General features: G+C 39.7%; 1 protein-coding gene across 3 annotated transcripts in view; it reads left to right on the top strand.

The window, feature by feature from the left end:
* Positions 1 to 14,859, top strand: part of DPF3 (double PHD fingers 3) — a 184,625-nt gene that overhangs the window by 153,539 nt on the left and 16,227 nt on the right. Inside the window, exons 9-10 of one of the 3 annotated variants that reach the window (XR_008329942.1) lie at positions 869 to 2,175; positions 6,205 to 7,578. The exons of the other annotated variants lie outside the window; for them this stretch is intronic. The gene's annotated coding sequence lies outside the window, so the exon portion shown is untranslated. Of the gene's footprint in view, positions 1 to 868; positions 2,176 to 6,204; positions 7,579 to 14,859 lie in introns of those variants that run through there. 3 annotated transcript variants of the gene reach the window in all.

Genomic DNA, 14,859 nt, shown 5'->3' on the forward strand with positions numbered 1-14,859 from the left:
AGAATAGTTGCTTGATATCTACTTCCTTCATCTATTTGAAGTCATGCTAATTGGAATTACCGAACAAAAAACAATGGGGGTATTGTTGTTTCACTCTCTGAAGATGGATCCAGGAATATAATGTATTCTGAAAATTGTGTCAAAGTTACATATTATATTAGAAACCTTTCTTTCTTTGGATGAAATGCTTTAAAATGTTTAAAATTTGCTTTATCTGCCTTTTTATATATGTACATATATACAAAGAGAAACTTTACTAAGTTGGCAATATGTATTTACTTATTTACTAGTTCTGAAAAAGTTTTCCACTTGGTTTTACAAAAGAACTATACCACTTAGGAGAACAGGTGCAGAAAGATCAGGATGCTTTGGGGTTTTTGTTTTTTTTGGATTATTACTCTCAAATAATACATTTAGGACAGTTGATGCCAAAATGAAGGCCAGTCATGTTACTCCATACTCTTAATGAATTCCCACTATTACACACAGTATGAGTTATTTTAAAGCTGCTCAAAATAATCACCAAAAAATGTTTTCTGTATGTTTTAAAGAGAGGAAAACAATATTAACCCTTTTGCTGCCTTAGCTTATGGGCAACTGTGATGGTTGTTTTGCTTTTTACTCTTTCAAATGCAATTCAGTTTATGCTTTCCTTGTTGCTCCTGCTGCTGTTCTACTGCTCTGTTATCAACCTGAACCCCACTTTAGATATATACAGACACACACACACACACATTATATATACTTATATGGCTGGGAGATCTCTTTAGTTTGAACTGTTGAATAGTGATAATAAGCGATAATGATGAAATTAATGATGATGCCTGTTGCTTAACCCATGTGCTGATATATTCATCATACATGTCAGCTCATTTGGGAAGAGAAAGCAGGAAGGAAGAGGCAGCGGCGGCAGCAGCAGCAGCAGCAGCACACACTACGGAGGACTTGTTCGGTTCCACATCCGAAAGCGACACCTCAACTTTTCACGGCTTTGAAGAGGATGATTCAGAAGAGCCTCTCTCAAACCAGGGCAGCAGCTCCCCGTCCACAAAGAAAAAGGGCAGCTGCTAAACTAACTAATCACACACAAACTCTATGAGCTACTTCCTGCCCTTTTTGCTACGTTTATTGTGGCTGTTGCATTCCCCACCCCACCCTGTCCCCAGTTAGACCCATTTTCACTTTTGGATGTGTACACTGAAAGCACAACAGTATAATTTTTTTTTAATAGAAAACTTACCTTCTCTTTTTATTAAAAAAAAAAGTTTTGGTTATTTTATATTCATGATCATTCATGGCCCCTTCCTTTCTTTACAACCACTGAAATGTAGACGTCTTTAACAAATAAGTAGTAGAAGGCTAATTTTCTGGACTTTTAATATATATCAGCCAGATACAAAAAATAAAAGTACAGAAGGGTTGGACACCAGGAACCCGCCTCATAGAGTGTTTATATATTTATTTATATATTCTATATATTATTAGAAAAAAGAGACCTTTTGAGATTAAAAGAGAAAAAAAAGCAATGAAGTCTACTTGATAATCTAACTATACAGAAAGAGAAACTGTGGTATGGATAGTTCCCAGATGGAAAGGAAACTCAATCCCTTGCCAGTGTGACTTTTGCACTGTGAAAAGTTTGCATTTACTGTAGCACACTGGATTTTGTGACTTCCCCCTTCATATTCCTGCTGTCCTCACCTTTAACAGTTTGAAAAATAAAAAGGCAAGGAAGATCAACAAAGAACATAAAACTGAGGAATTTCTTGCCTCCTTATTTTGGACACATTTGTCTTCTGTAAAGAATGCTTCATCTCTCCCCCACCTTGGCATCTTTTTTTAGCCACTGCTTTGTGTTTTACATTTCGCTCCTTTACCTTCTACGTTGTGGAAAGACATTTCCAAGCACAGGGATGGAATACAACCATCAAGTCACAGATTCTGCAAAAATGAAACAAAGGATGTGAACCTTGAAAGAAATGAAAAGGAAAAAAATACCTCACGTTTCTTTTACTTTTTGAAAAACAAAAAACAAAACAAAAACCCATTTAGTCTTATTTTTGATAGCTCCTGTTGAAATAAACCAAAGCAATACTCACTAATCTTCAAAGGGCAGTAGAGAAGACAGAATCTCTCTCATTCCAGCACCATGGAGCTGAGCAGCAGGAGTAAAAGGTATGTTCCAAAATGAAGTATGTTTCATTGTTTGTGAAATGGCTGCACTTTTAAGTTTGTCCCAAACTATTCTGCATTCTTGTTTAAAGAGCACAATGCAGACATACTGGCTAAGTTTGAATGATCATATCAATTTGAAATTGCTTTAATATCCTGGCTTGTTCTGGTTGGTAACCATAGTTTCCTGGTTCAGGTGACACAATAAACTATGATTTATTAGAAGCTTCTTTTCATTGCTCATGCTACAAAGGGAAGAGCAAAGGGGCTGCATGTGTAGGCAAAAGAGTAGTTTATATCTTGGCTAGTAAAGGTGGGATATGATCATCATAACTGGGCCAGCACTCAAGTATGGTTAGCTTAACATTGGTTAAGATCCCCAAAGTGCAGCATGGATAAGCACTATGTTTGCATAGGGACAATAGCATTGTGTTGTGTTGTGTGATGCTTTTAGGTATTTATAGAGTTGACATTGTGCTGGGACATCTTTAGCTCTGACCTAGACAATTGTAGAGTTCCCGAGAGGAATTCATTTAAAAGCCTGACTTTAAGATAGATGTAAGTTTGAAAAAGTGTCATGGTGTATATATGTATGTGGGGTGTATGTGTGTGTGTGTGATCCATATTTTATATTAATGATTGTTTCCTGTTATTATTCTACGAGGCCATGTTACTGCTTGCTGTCCCCTTATAATAGATCAGTGATACTTTGACTTAACATAGGGTGTTCTTCTCTAGGGAGGGCTGGGAAATATTCCTATATGCCAGTCAGTATACACCAGCCTTCCCCAACCTAGTGACTTCCTATGATATATTACAACTCCCAACAGCCCCAGTCACCATTGCTGATGGGAATTTTAGTGCAAGACTTCTAGAGGGGTCATATTATGGAAGGCAATAACAAACTAAATGGGCCAAGGGTCTGACTCTGTGCTTCTACGGCCTTTAATTGATAATAGGATTATGATCAGACCATATCTTTGTGTGTTACTCCCGTATATACCAAGTTCCCAGCAACAGCTACTGTATGTATATAGCATCATTGGTGCTTGAATGTTTGCAGAACATTCTAGAGTGATAAAGCAAGAACTAAGAAAAGGCGACAGCATTTAGAAGGGACTTCTGGAAGGCAAAGTTTTTGTGGGATGTGGAGGTGAAGAACTTGTAGCCTAGTATAGAGCAGTCCTAGGGAGCGCGAGTTTGAACATGGGTTGTGGAAGCACCACCCTTCATTTAATAAGTACAGAAAAGAAAGTCTGCTCTGTTTCCCACAATACAAAATCTCATTATTGCAAGAAACAGGGGGGCAACTTGCACCATCTGTTCCAGCCTCCTGACTTGATATTGTCTTGTGGAAGGCGATTCTTTTAAAATGAGATTCAGAAACCATACTAATAATTACGCCAGTAAGTGTACTTGGAAGCCCTCAAGAATTGGTGAAGTGACTCCCCCAGGTGACCTCAGTTTTTATGGCCCTGTGGCTGATCATTCCAGGCACAAGCTTCAAAGAAACTCTGCCCAAACCGTCCAATTTGATAGATAGCCTGTGTATCTATGCGCATACCATCCCCTCCCAATGCCTCACTTTCTCAAAACAATGTCCAGCATCAAAGAAGGCACCCAGCATTATCCTCCACAACTGATTAAGGCAGCTGTGTGTGGGGCTTCACCTCCTCCCAACGTTCTCAGGACATTAAAGACTGTTCTCACACCATCAAAAACTTAACAAGAGCGAGGCAGGGAGAAGGAACAGATGCAGGAAGGGCAACCATGTCAGGTCACTAACTCCTCAATACAGTTTGTCTTCCAGACGCATTTCTCATACAGATATCTCCCAAGGCCAATGCTGTAGCAATTATTCCTCCTCATTTTCTTTCTTTTTTGGCACTATCAGCTGTCTTCTCACAAATCATTGAGTTATGGAGAGCAGTACCTCCTGATACACCATGGAAGTTAATGGCAGATGGGTGGTAATCTGATTCTCTCCTAATATTTGCCAACTTGATAAAACATATTGCCTAAAAGCACCCCATTTTAACTACTGTGACTGTAGCAAAAATAATTTTATAACTATATATAATGAGATGGTCCATAGTTTCTGTGGCAGTCTATGTGGTTTCACCCTTACTTGTTTTCCCTTCCCCCCATCTATTACTCATTGTTAGAAGTTGTTCAGATTTGCTGTTTTTCAGCCTGTGGCTGTGGTTCCATAGATACAGAAAATCATTCCTGCTAATGCCTGGAGCGGATCAGATAGTTGATAAGCATAGCCTGTAGAAGGGACACCATCTGTGCTAAATGCCTTCTGTGCCTGCTGTCATATTTGAATCCGGCAAATTCTTTTCATCATCATCATGAGAGGCAGGGACAAAACAAAATTTGCAATCTGAAAGTTGGAATAGGCCTAGGTATGGTTCTTCAGGAATTTTGCCCTCTGGATGTTCTGCTCCTAGGTGAATGAAAGGTTACAGCAAATGTGCAAATGGAGAACCCAGAATGGGAAAGAAAAACACCAGGCAGTTTGGGTAGGGTCAGTTCCTTTACTGACAGGTAGTCCAAAGGATAACGCAGCCCCTTAGCTTAGCAGTTATATTCAACTGTAGCATAAAGTAATCCTACCTCAGTAAGAGACAGCTCACAGCAAAAGTAATAAAAAGTATTTCCAGCAATTTGTCCTCCTTGCAGCATTCCTACACAGATTAGGTTCTAGCCAAGCAACAGGGACCCAGGCAAACTTGCTATAAACACAAGGACATTTATACTTTAGATTGTGCTGAGCCACTCTCTGACTCACAAGTTTGCCGACTCACACTTAAGCAGCTGCAGGTGTAGGACAAGCACACCCAAATCAACCCTTTCTTGTCCTTTTCCTCTGTATGCATAAGCCCACATACACTAATAGTATTCCCATAAGTGTGGTGTGCTGTAGAACCCCAAGTATCTCAGCTGTTAATAAACCTTTAAAATTTCCATGGTTGTGCAGGTACAGTTGAAAACATAGACTGGGCCACAATCCAGCCCATACTTAAGCCCATTGAAATAATTTGGTTGAAGTACACTAATTAAGTAATGTAGGTACAAATGGAACCACAATCCAATGGACTGCATAAATATATTTCCTTACCAATATACTCCCAGCCAGATTCCCACGTTCATAAACTCCCATTGTTGATATTTCCAATATATTTTTCTCCTATTACCACACCTTTCTTCTCACTTTTTGAAAAAAAGAGAAAGAAAATATTGAGTCAATAACAAAGGATGCAAATTAGGTTCATTCAAAATAATCAGTTTTGTATATGAGCATAGAATTTGAGTTAACTTGGTGAAATGTTTGAATTTGGCTGGTGCACAGTATGAAAATCCTTTCTTACTCCTCTTGGTTTCAGAATTCAATATTGTCCTTCAGCAGATGTTTCAATTATGAAGTGTGGGTGTGCATGTGTGCATGTATACAGAATGGTGATGGTGGTGTGATGTACTTTTATGAGAAGTAGTCATTGTGGCTATTTTTAGCAGCTCATAGGCCGAGGTGTTGGTGTCAGCGTAATCCTGTAGCAGGCGATTTAGGCCAAGGATAAACTGCAAGTTTTTCATTTGATTCCAACATTAAACCAACACAGCTATGATTGCCATTTATGGTTTGCAGTCCTTAGGTTTGTAGTCACAGAGTTGTCCTGAACTATAGCATTGCCGTTCTTTGTTGCAGCAAAGTGTATAGTGCTGGCTTTCATCTTTGCTCCTAGAGGTAATAAAGCACAGGGCTCCTGCACTTTTTTTAAAAAAATAGTTGGAACGTCATCAGGAGGAGTTTTCACCTCAGCAGCCCTGTGGCGCATCCATATATACTTGCTGAAATTCACTCTTCTGTGCAACTGTTTCAGGCATATGAGCACTTTCATTCTTGTTTGTGGACTCTGTTCAATAGGAATACACTGAATGTGCAAAGAGGGGGTGTTGGAGCAGTGTGTTCTGCCTGTTGTATGAGGGTTGCTTTTTTAGTTTTCCCTTTCATTGCCTCTCCTTCTGCAGATAACGGGCCTGCGCTCACTTAGATTTTGAATCCATCATCTTTCAAGAAAACTGTTGGAAGAAGCCAACCAAGAATAGCCAGGATGTTCTGATCTTCCTCTCATTGCCTGATCCTTTCATACCTGTGTCTCATCCCACACAGGAGCCTGGACTGTGGAACGCCTGCTGGCACTTGCTCAGAGAAGTCTTGGGGATTCCCTAAGCTTGTGCAATACAAAGATACCCTTTCCATATTTTTTTTTAAAATCCCTTTCTTTTAAGTGTTGTATGAGTTTGTGTGTGCGTATATATATATATATATAAAAGCCCAGGTCAAACTGGAACTGATTTACAGTAGAAGTGACTGAAAACAACAAACAAAATGAGAGAGAAAAAACCTTGACAAAAAATAGAACAAGTTATTTTATTTATTTGAATATTTAAGAGAGAAAAGTAGTGCTGATGTTGCACAGTATTTTTGTTTAAAATGCATTTAACTTCAAAATTTAAAAGCAATTCTTGTGAAGAGGGGATTTTTCCCTAGAGCGCTTAAATGTAAGATAAAGACTATTTGCTTTCAGGTTAAATTTTTTTTTAAGTTATGAAAATAAAGATAAACTCTGCTTTCTCTTACTTTAAAGATGCCATTCATATACACGCTGGGTGTTTTTTTTCTTTCTTTCCCCAAACTGGATGTGGTAAGTTTAAAGTTGTTCTGGCTTATTTTCCTGAATGTCTGCTAATGTTTCCTGCTTGGATGTATTGTATTAGGGCAAAAGTCAAAACTTTCAACAAAATATTTTGAAAATGAAATGCTGGATCTTGGACAGTTGTTGTAACAAGGACTATAAGCGCAGTCTCCCCAGCACTATCATCTTACAGGAACTTTGGGTGTTACCAGTTCTCAGCAATAATGCCACTTAAACTAGGTGCTTATAAAATGGATTTTGTTGTCTGAAAAGAAGTTGTTTTCCTGCGTTGATTATTCCACTCAAGAGCTATCAGCAGCTAACAGCTGCTTGCTATAGTCCACAAATAATGTAAGCAACACAAAAAGAAGCAACCGGAACAATACATCTGGAGAGAAACCTTTTTCTCTACAACTGTTCTAAGAGGCATTTGAAATAATATTTGGGAAGAGGTAGAATATTAAAACCAATCTTTCCAGGAATAGCAGAGTTTATACAGTTGGATCTAGTCACAGGTCATAGTTCTCTCTATAGTAATTTGTTAGGACCAACATGTGACATGCTGATAGCTGGTGCTTATGTGACAGCTTTTAAAGAGTGATCCCTACCTATTCTGGGAAGGACGTATGAACATGACCCCAGGTTCCAATTGATCCAGAATAGTTCCTGGGAAAATCCAATTGGAGAAGCCATTCTGATATAACTTTTCAGTTATATCATACAATTTAAACCTGAAGCCTTCTCATGAAATTCTTGGAGCGATCCTGCTCTAAGAGGACTGGGCAAACCCAGCCATCATGCATTCTCATTGAGCTTGCTCAGGAGTCCAGGGGAGTGAAACCACTTTGAAATATACAACTGTACAGCAGTGGTGCTATGAATTTTGCATGCTCAGTTGTTCTTTCAGGGATGCTGGTTGTGGGGGCAATGCAGAATCCAGTCCAGAAAAGCATCAGACATGTTCAACTCAGTAGGTCAAATCTGCATCCTAGGGTCAAAAGTGAGGAGCTGGAGCTCCAGAACATTGCACATTAAAATCAATGGCAGAACTCTTATTGGAGTCAATGACAGAAGACCCATTTAGACAGTCACTTCAATGATTTCACTTCGAAATCTGCAGACTAACTTAAGCTGCCGTTAAAAACAAATGTTCCCATTAGATGCAAAATGCACAAACTGTACTAACTTGTGTTTTGTGTTCAACTTCCAAGGCGCCTCCTGTATACTTCTCTGTAAATATTTATTTACCCAACCTTTTTTAAAAGGAAAAAAAATTGTGAAACTGCAATTGCTGTACATAGTTTTTAAAGGTCCTCATTGTTTACAATGCTGTCCTCCATACTGAAAATAAAACTTCCTTCTCTACTTATTTTTGTTTGCTTCCCCATGCGGTAAAATATTATTTCAGTTTTCAACAAACAAACAAACAAACAAAAACCGAAATACAAATGTTTAACATACTTTTTTTTTGTTTTGTTTTCCATTGGTATTTTGACTTTGTCCATAGTCATAGTCAGCGGCCGCTGTGAAGGTAGAGAAGAGAACAGGATGTGCAAGGCTACCTGAGGTTGTGTCTGACTTTTGTCCGTGTAGCTCACTCCTGCTATCTACTGTGGCAGTTTGACTGACTCCACAGGTCTTTCTTAATGGGAGATGCTAGGAATTGAACATGGGTTCTTCTGTAGGCAAAGCAGCTACCACTGAGATGCAAGGCAAAACTACATGTTACATTGGGCATGTGAAATAGCATGGTTAAGCTGACCAGTTTTATTTTGAAGAAATAAACCTTCAAAAGGCCATTTAAAATCCATTCTGGGAGCTCCCAGGCCCAGATTAGGGTCCCTCACTGGATTCCCACTGAACCCCCAACTACTGTTAACTCAAAGATTCTGTCAATCACACCTTCAGGGGCAGCTGGGTAGATTCTCAGTGGGAAACTGGCTTGGAGTCCCTCAAGGCCGCTTTTCCTTCAAAATAATGCTTGTTCAATATGACTTGTAGTCTGGCCCTTCCACGGGTGTCAGTCCCTCCCAGGAAAGCCGCAGCAGGTTATGCACAAACTGCAGTAGTTTCTATAATAGGGAACCAAGGGGCAAGGGGCAGAGTCCTTTGGAGAAAACTGCACGAGAGTTGCATGCTACAGCTATTGTACATTCCCATACATTTCAGTGGGCCTTCAGAGCAGAACTTCCAGAAGGATTGTGATGAATGATTAAAGGTTTAAAGCACAATGCTTAAGTCTTTTGCTTAGGAATGCTTAAGTCTTCATCAGTTAACTAGGACATTAGTCCTACTGAACTCAGCGGGATTTACCTCTGAAGCAAAAATGCTGAGGATCAGACTGACAGAATCAAACTACGCATTTGATTACTTTTGTAAGGTTGATGCCCAATTCATAGAAACTTTAAAATTGGTGTGGCAGCCTGATCAGTAGTATATGTAATGAAATGTAAAACCAAATAGAATCCCGCAGTAGTTCCTCTCTTAATGTGTGTGTGTGTATCTATCTATCTATCATCTATCTATCTATCTATCTATCTATCTATCTATCTATCTATCTATATCTATCATCTATCTATCTATCTCATGGCCATAAATTGACCTACAGTTTATGTACACTTGATCCCCTTTCAGATTTAAATGCAGTTTGATGTGCACAAAATTTAAGCCCATTGCTACACTACAGAGCTCCCTATGAATAGGAACTTCCATTTCTCCTCCAAAAGAGGATAACCACCATGTAAACCACTTTGCTGGCATCTCTTTAGGCAGAGCCCAATTTTTCTACTAGCCTGATTTTTTTTAACTAGCATAAGCGCTAAAATGCGAATTTGATTAACAACCCCACAAAAGAAAGCATCATATTCAGTAACACCAAGTTCTAAAAATTCCTCCTCCTCTTTCATGAAAAGCTTCTATATTTCAGGATAGAAACTCCTTTAACAGCACTGTACTCAATATCTTTAGAAATACTTGACTGTACTAGTACTGAATGACCTACAGATGAGGTCCAGCTAAAAACTGCTAAAAACAGAGATTTATTGTAAGTACTGAGAAATGAACAACAGTTTGAAACAGCCTTTTGTAGCCATTGCTTGATGTAAGAGATGCAAAACTTTGGAAATTATTCACAGGTGTTAGTCCTTGTCTGATAGTTCTGCTTAGCAGAGTTCTGCCTGTAGAGTTGAGATTTAGCTACAGAAATGTTTTTGTGTTTTGTTGTAGAGGCGATTATTATAGTTCCAGTTCAAAACCAGTGTTCTCATCAGTGCTTTTGGTAATACTTTAAAGTACAGTTTGGTGAAATGGTGCTGTTTTTCACTCTGTCACTGCTATGTCAGCATTAATAGGACAGATGGGGTGAACTGTACCGTGGTACCTCAGGTTACATACGCTTCAGGTTACATACGCTTCAGGTTACAGACTCCGCTAACCCAGAAATATTACCTCGGGTTAAGAACTTTGCTTCAGGATGAGAACAGAAATCGTGCTCCAGTGGCGCAGCGGCAGCAGGAGGCCCCATTAGCTAAAGTGGTACCTCAGGTTAAGAACAGTTTCAGGTTAAGAACGGACCTCCGGAACGAATTAAGTACATAACCTGAGGTACCACTGTACTTTAATCAGCACATCTTTTCTATGGTCCCTTTGTAGATGATATATCTGGTGAAATGGGTTGAGTAGCCCCCCCTTGAGTGTGCCATCAGAACTATGCCAAATATTTCAGGACATGTAGCAACCTGAAAACTTCTTTCCTCAACTCTAATAAGACCTGCTTATACATTATTCGTTTCTCAGTAGCAAGTTCAGTGACTAGACCTCAAAGTCTGTTATAGAGGCCAAATTCCCTACACCCCATCCTGCCATCCAGCCCATTCCCTTTAGGGAGACCTATTTGATAACTATTTTTAAAAGTCTAAATGTACCAGCACCCTCAAATCCTTTGTTAACTAGAGTTTACAACGCAATCCTAACCCTACTCCCACCCCTGGTAGTGCAGCAATAAAATTGCTGGCACATTTGCAAAGCTAAGCAGGGTCCAGTATGGTTTCAAATTGGATGGGGGAGCACATGTTGAGATGGACTAAGTGCCCCTTAGGGTCCCTTTCAATTCAAATAATAATAATAATAATAATAATATTTTTATTTGTACCCCACCCTCTCCAGCCGGAGCCAGGCTCAGAGCAGCTAACATCATATAAATAATACAATATGCATAAAAACAAGCAATCAATCGATTAAAATGCATCCAAAATTGATTCAAATAATTTAAAGTTAAAGTTAAAACTGGACAAATGACAACCCCCAGGTTAAAATTGAAAGCTGTTAATACTCGCCAGGACCAACTGTTTCCACTGATATTATAAGGACCTGTGAGCGGGCTGGGAAACCTCCCTCATGCTTGTTCTTATACAAAGAGAAAAGGAGTCAGACTGAACCCTGACCAAACGCCTAGCGGAACAGCTCCGTCTTGCAGGCCCTGCGGAAGGATGTCAAATCTCGCAGGGCCCTGGTCTCTTGTGAGAGAGCATTCCACCAGGCTGGGGCCACGGCTGAAAAGGCCCTGGTTCTGGTTGAGGCCAGTCTAATCTCCCTGGGGCCTGTTGTTATTTGCAGACAGTAAATGATTCATATTCATATCTACTTAGAAGTAAGACCCACTGAGTTCAATGGGGCTTTCTTCCAGGTAAGCGTTTTTATGCAGCAGAAGCTGCTCTTTCATAACAATTCTGCCTGGTATAAAAATGGAATTCACCGCATGCTTGCAACCTTTTTTCTATAGTTGCACCAGGAACATTAGAAGCAATCAGTCCTGATACAGTTTTCCAAACTCCAGGATGAGCTTCGCAACCCCAGCCATCTATTCGCTAATGGCTTGTGCTAAATGCAGATCTTGAGGATCAACTGCTAGTACAGAACTAAACATGATAACCATATCTTGCTAATGTTCTGTTTCTAATGGAAGCAAACTAAATTGGTTCTAACTGAAAAGAAAAGGGAGGGAAATCAATAGATCATTCTCTTTAATGGGAAGTTAAATTTTAAACATTGAACTCACATCAAGTGGTTGAAATAGTCTCTGAAGGTAAATAACTGAGCAGAACTCAGCACAGAATCTTCTTATTTTGGTTTGGCCTTTATTAGACATGGGAATTAGAATAGTGCATTAGTATTGCCATCAGGTGTCAGCAGGATTAAATGTAAAAGGTGGAACTATTGAACAGTGCGTATCTGCATGACACAAACAGTTAAATCATCGTGTGCACATGCTAGTTATGTGTATTGCTGTACTTAGTTTAGTTCTCAGTTTACTAATTCTGGGAAATTATAATCTTCCCCCACAATATAACACGACATGCCACAGTAAAAAATGTTTCTGAAGTGTGTTGCTTAGTACTGGAGTTGATAGTAAACAATATACCATTTTCGAAGAAAGACACTGCTAGAAAACTGGAAATAAGATCTCCACCCCCTGCTTATAGGCACCCATTCAAATGTATTCCTATCATTTAATAGATCAGCTGTATGTTGTCAGGCTTCTTCAGAGCCCATGGGTAGAGAATCCTCCTATGAAGTGTTTAGCACATGGTCTTTGCATCCCTTAACATTTTGTGTAAACCTACAGACTCCTCTCTCTTGTTAAAGATATAACTGCAAGGCATTGTGCCATGACTCTGAATTGAATGAGGATACGCTGTCTAATTCCGAAGGTATGTTTACACCAACCTTCTCCAACCAGATGCCCTCCAGACAATTTGGACTACAATTCCCATCATCCCTGACCATTGACTCTGCTGGCTAAAGCTGCTGGAAGTTGGCGTCCAAAACACTAGAGGACCTCAGATTGGGGAAGGGTACTTTACACAAACAAATATAGGTTCAGACAACCTGAACTGCAACCTCCCCTGGAGGTGCTATGTGAACTCTTCATATACGTTATTCCAAGTGTTTTCAGTTCAGTATGACTCACTGACACATTGTTGACCTGGCTCATAGAAAATGTGATGCACTTGCTTACATTCGGAAAAGCTTTCTGACAGTAAGAGCTGTTTGGCAGTGGAACAGACTCCCACGAGATGTGATGGACCCTCCTTCCTTGGAGGTTTTTAAGCAGAGGTTGGATGGTCATCTCTCATGGATGCTTTAGCTGAGATTCCTGCATTGCAGGGGGTTGGACTAGATGACTTGGGTTGGGTCCCCTTCCTGCTCTTAAGATTCTACAGTTCTACTGTATTGAATCTGCTCTCTCTCACATTTCATAAGCAACCACTAAATAAACGTAGGAATGTCATGTAAACGTCAACGTAAGAGCCATATAAGATCTGCACATCCCATGTCCACATAACATCTAATAATACAAAACTAATCACAGTATCCCCTACAAGCAGGATATATTTAATCATAAAATTAGGCATATTGTCAATTGCCATATGTCTTTTGTGGATTAAGAAGAAAATTTTTCCAGTTATCTTCCTTGTTACCTCTTCCTCCTCCCAACTTTACATAAATATTTGAATTAATGCTAGCTTTTTCTGATATAGGAAAAGCCACTACAATAAATCCTTTTGTTTCTTGTACGTACAAAATCTGTAGACTCGATGCAAAATACCATAACGAAACATGATGTGTTTCAAAAAATACTTGAAAAGACAGAAGATTAAGTATCTGGGTGATCTTTCGGTTTCAGAAGGTCGTTGGGCTAGTTCCAGGTGAGAGTGAAATGATAGAGGATGCATTTGGAACTTTCTCTTTCATTCATCAGCCAAAGAAGCCATTGCAGTACATGGGCATAGATTCATTCTTTGTAAGTATTACCTTAAATCTGTCTGTCTGTTGGGCAGCACTACAAATCATGCACACACAACGCTGCCTGTCTGTACTAACCCAGTAAGGATGAGAGAGAAGCTTTATTGCATTGCATTATAGCTTTATAAGGAAGTTTAAAGGTACATGTGTAGTTTATGGGAAATGGTGTTGTTTATTAAGTATTGTGGGTGGGGGTGGAAACAACCACAGCCAGTCTGCTACCCTGAATTTTGAGCGTACCATGACCATGTCGTTTTTGCTTGGCTGCACATTTTGAAAGGGTTAGTGAGCTTGCAAGTTGATTGAAAGCTCTGTGGTGTGTGAACTGGCCAGGCTGAAAAGCCTGCAGCATATAGGGCTAACTTCCTGAGCCCCTGAAGAAATTGATTCCCCTGATGAAGTTTGCCGAGGGTGTCGTGATGGGTGAAAAGGGTGTACAAAGGGAGCACCCCCTTGTAGCTCTTGCATTGTGGCAATTCACCCAGCCTCTCTTCCTTCCTATCAACATATTGTTTGTCTGCCCCTAGCTCAGCAGTCAAGTATAGCAAAATGCCCTTGCAGAGAGGTACATTCAGCATGAAAGATTTGCCCAGAGTAAGTTAAATTTTATGTACTTTTGATTGGTAGTATCTTATAAGTTGGAAGAGGCTTTATTTTCAGAGCGCTTACATGACAAGCTTAAATTCCAGTTTTACATATCAGTCTTCCTGCCATTAAATCCCCTTGCTTTGCATGAAGACAGGTTTCTTCCCTGTTGGGATTGTTAAGCTGTTTTAACTGCCTTTGGCAATTAGCAATTCATTCCCCATAATGCTTTGCTCATTGTAATATGTACTCTGTGTGTGTGTGTGTGTGTGTTTATCTGTGTTTTCTGGAGGTCGCAGTGACCTAATTCACCCCCAGGAATTGAACAGTGTTGGGCGCCTTATCTAGTGCATTAACAAGCTGATGCATCAATATAAGGTCATTTGAGTGCTTCCCCAGCAGATTTCATAGGCAAGGAGCAAGCATTTTGCCTAGCAACTAGGAATGTCAGTAAGGGGCAGTTTGGTAAAAGTTGAGGCAATGCACTAGGTATTTAGCCTGACAAGGAGAATTATAAGGAAGCCATGTTATCAACAGATCTCAGGTTAAGGCTCCAATCAATAATTACTGCATGCTTGGGTCCAGGTGTCAGCCCTGC

Source organism: Podarcis raffonei, chromosome 1 (genome assembly GCF_027172205.1).
Source record: "Podarcis raffonei isolate rPodRaf1 chromosome 1, rPodRaf1.pri, whole genome shotgun sequence".
Lineage (NCBI taxonomy): Eukaryota > Metazoa > Chordata > Lepidosauria > Squamata > Lacertidae > Podarcis > Podarcis raffonei.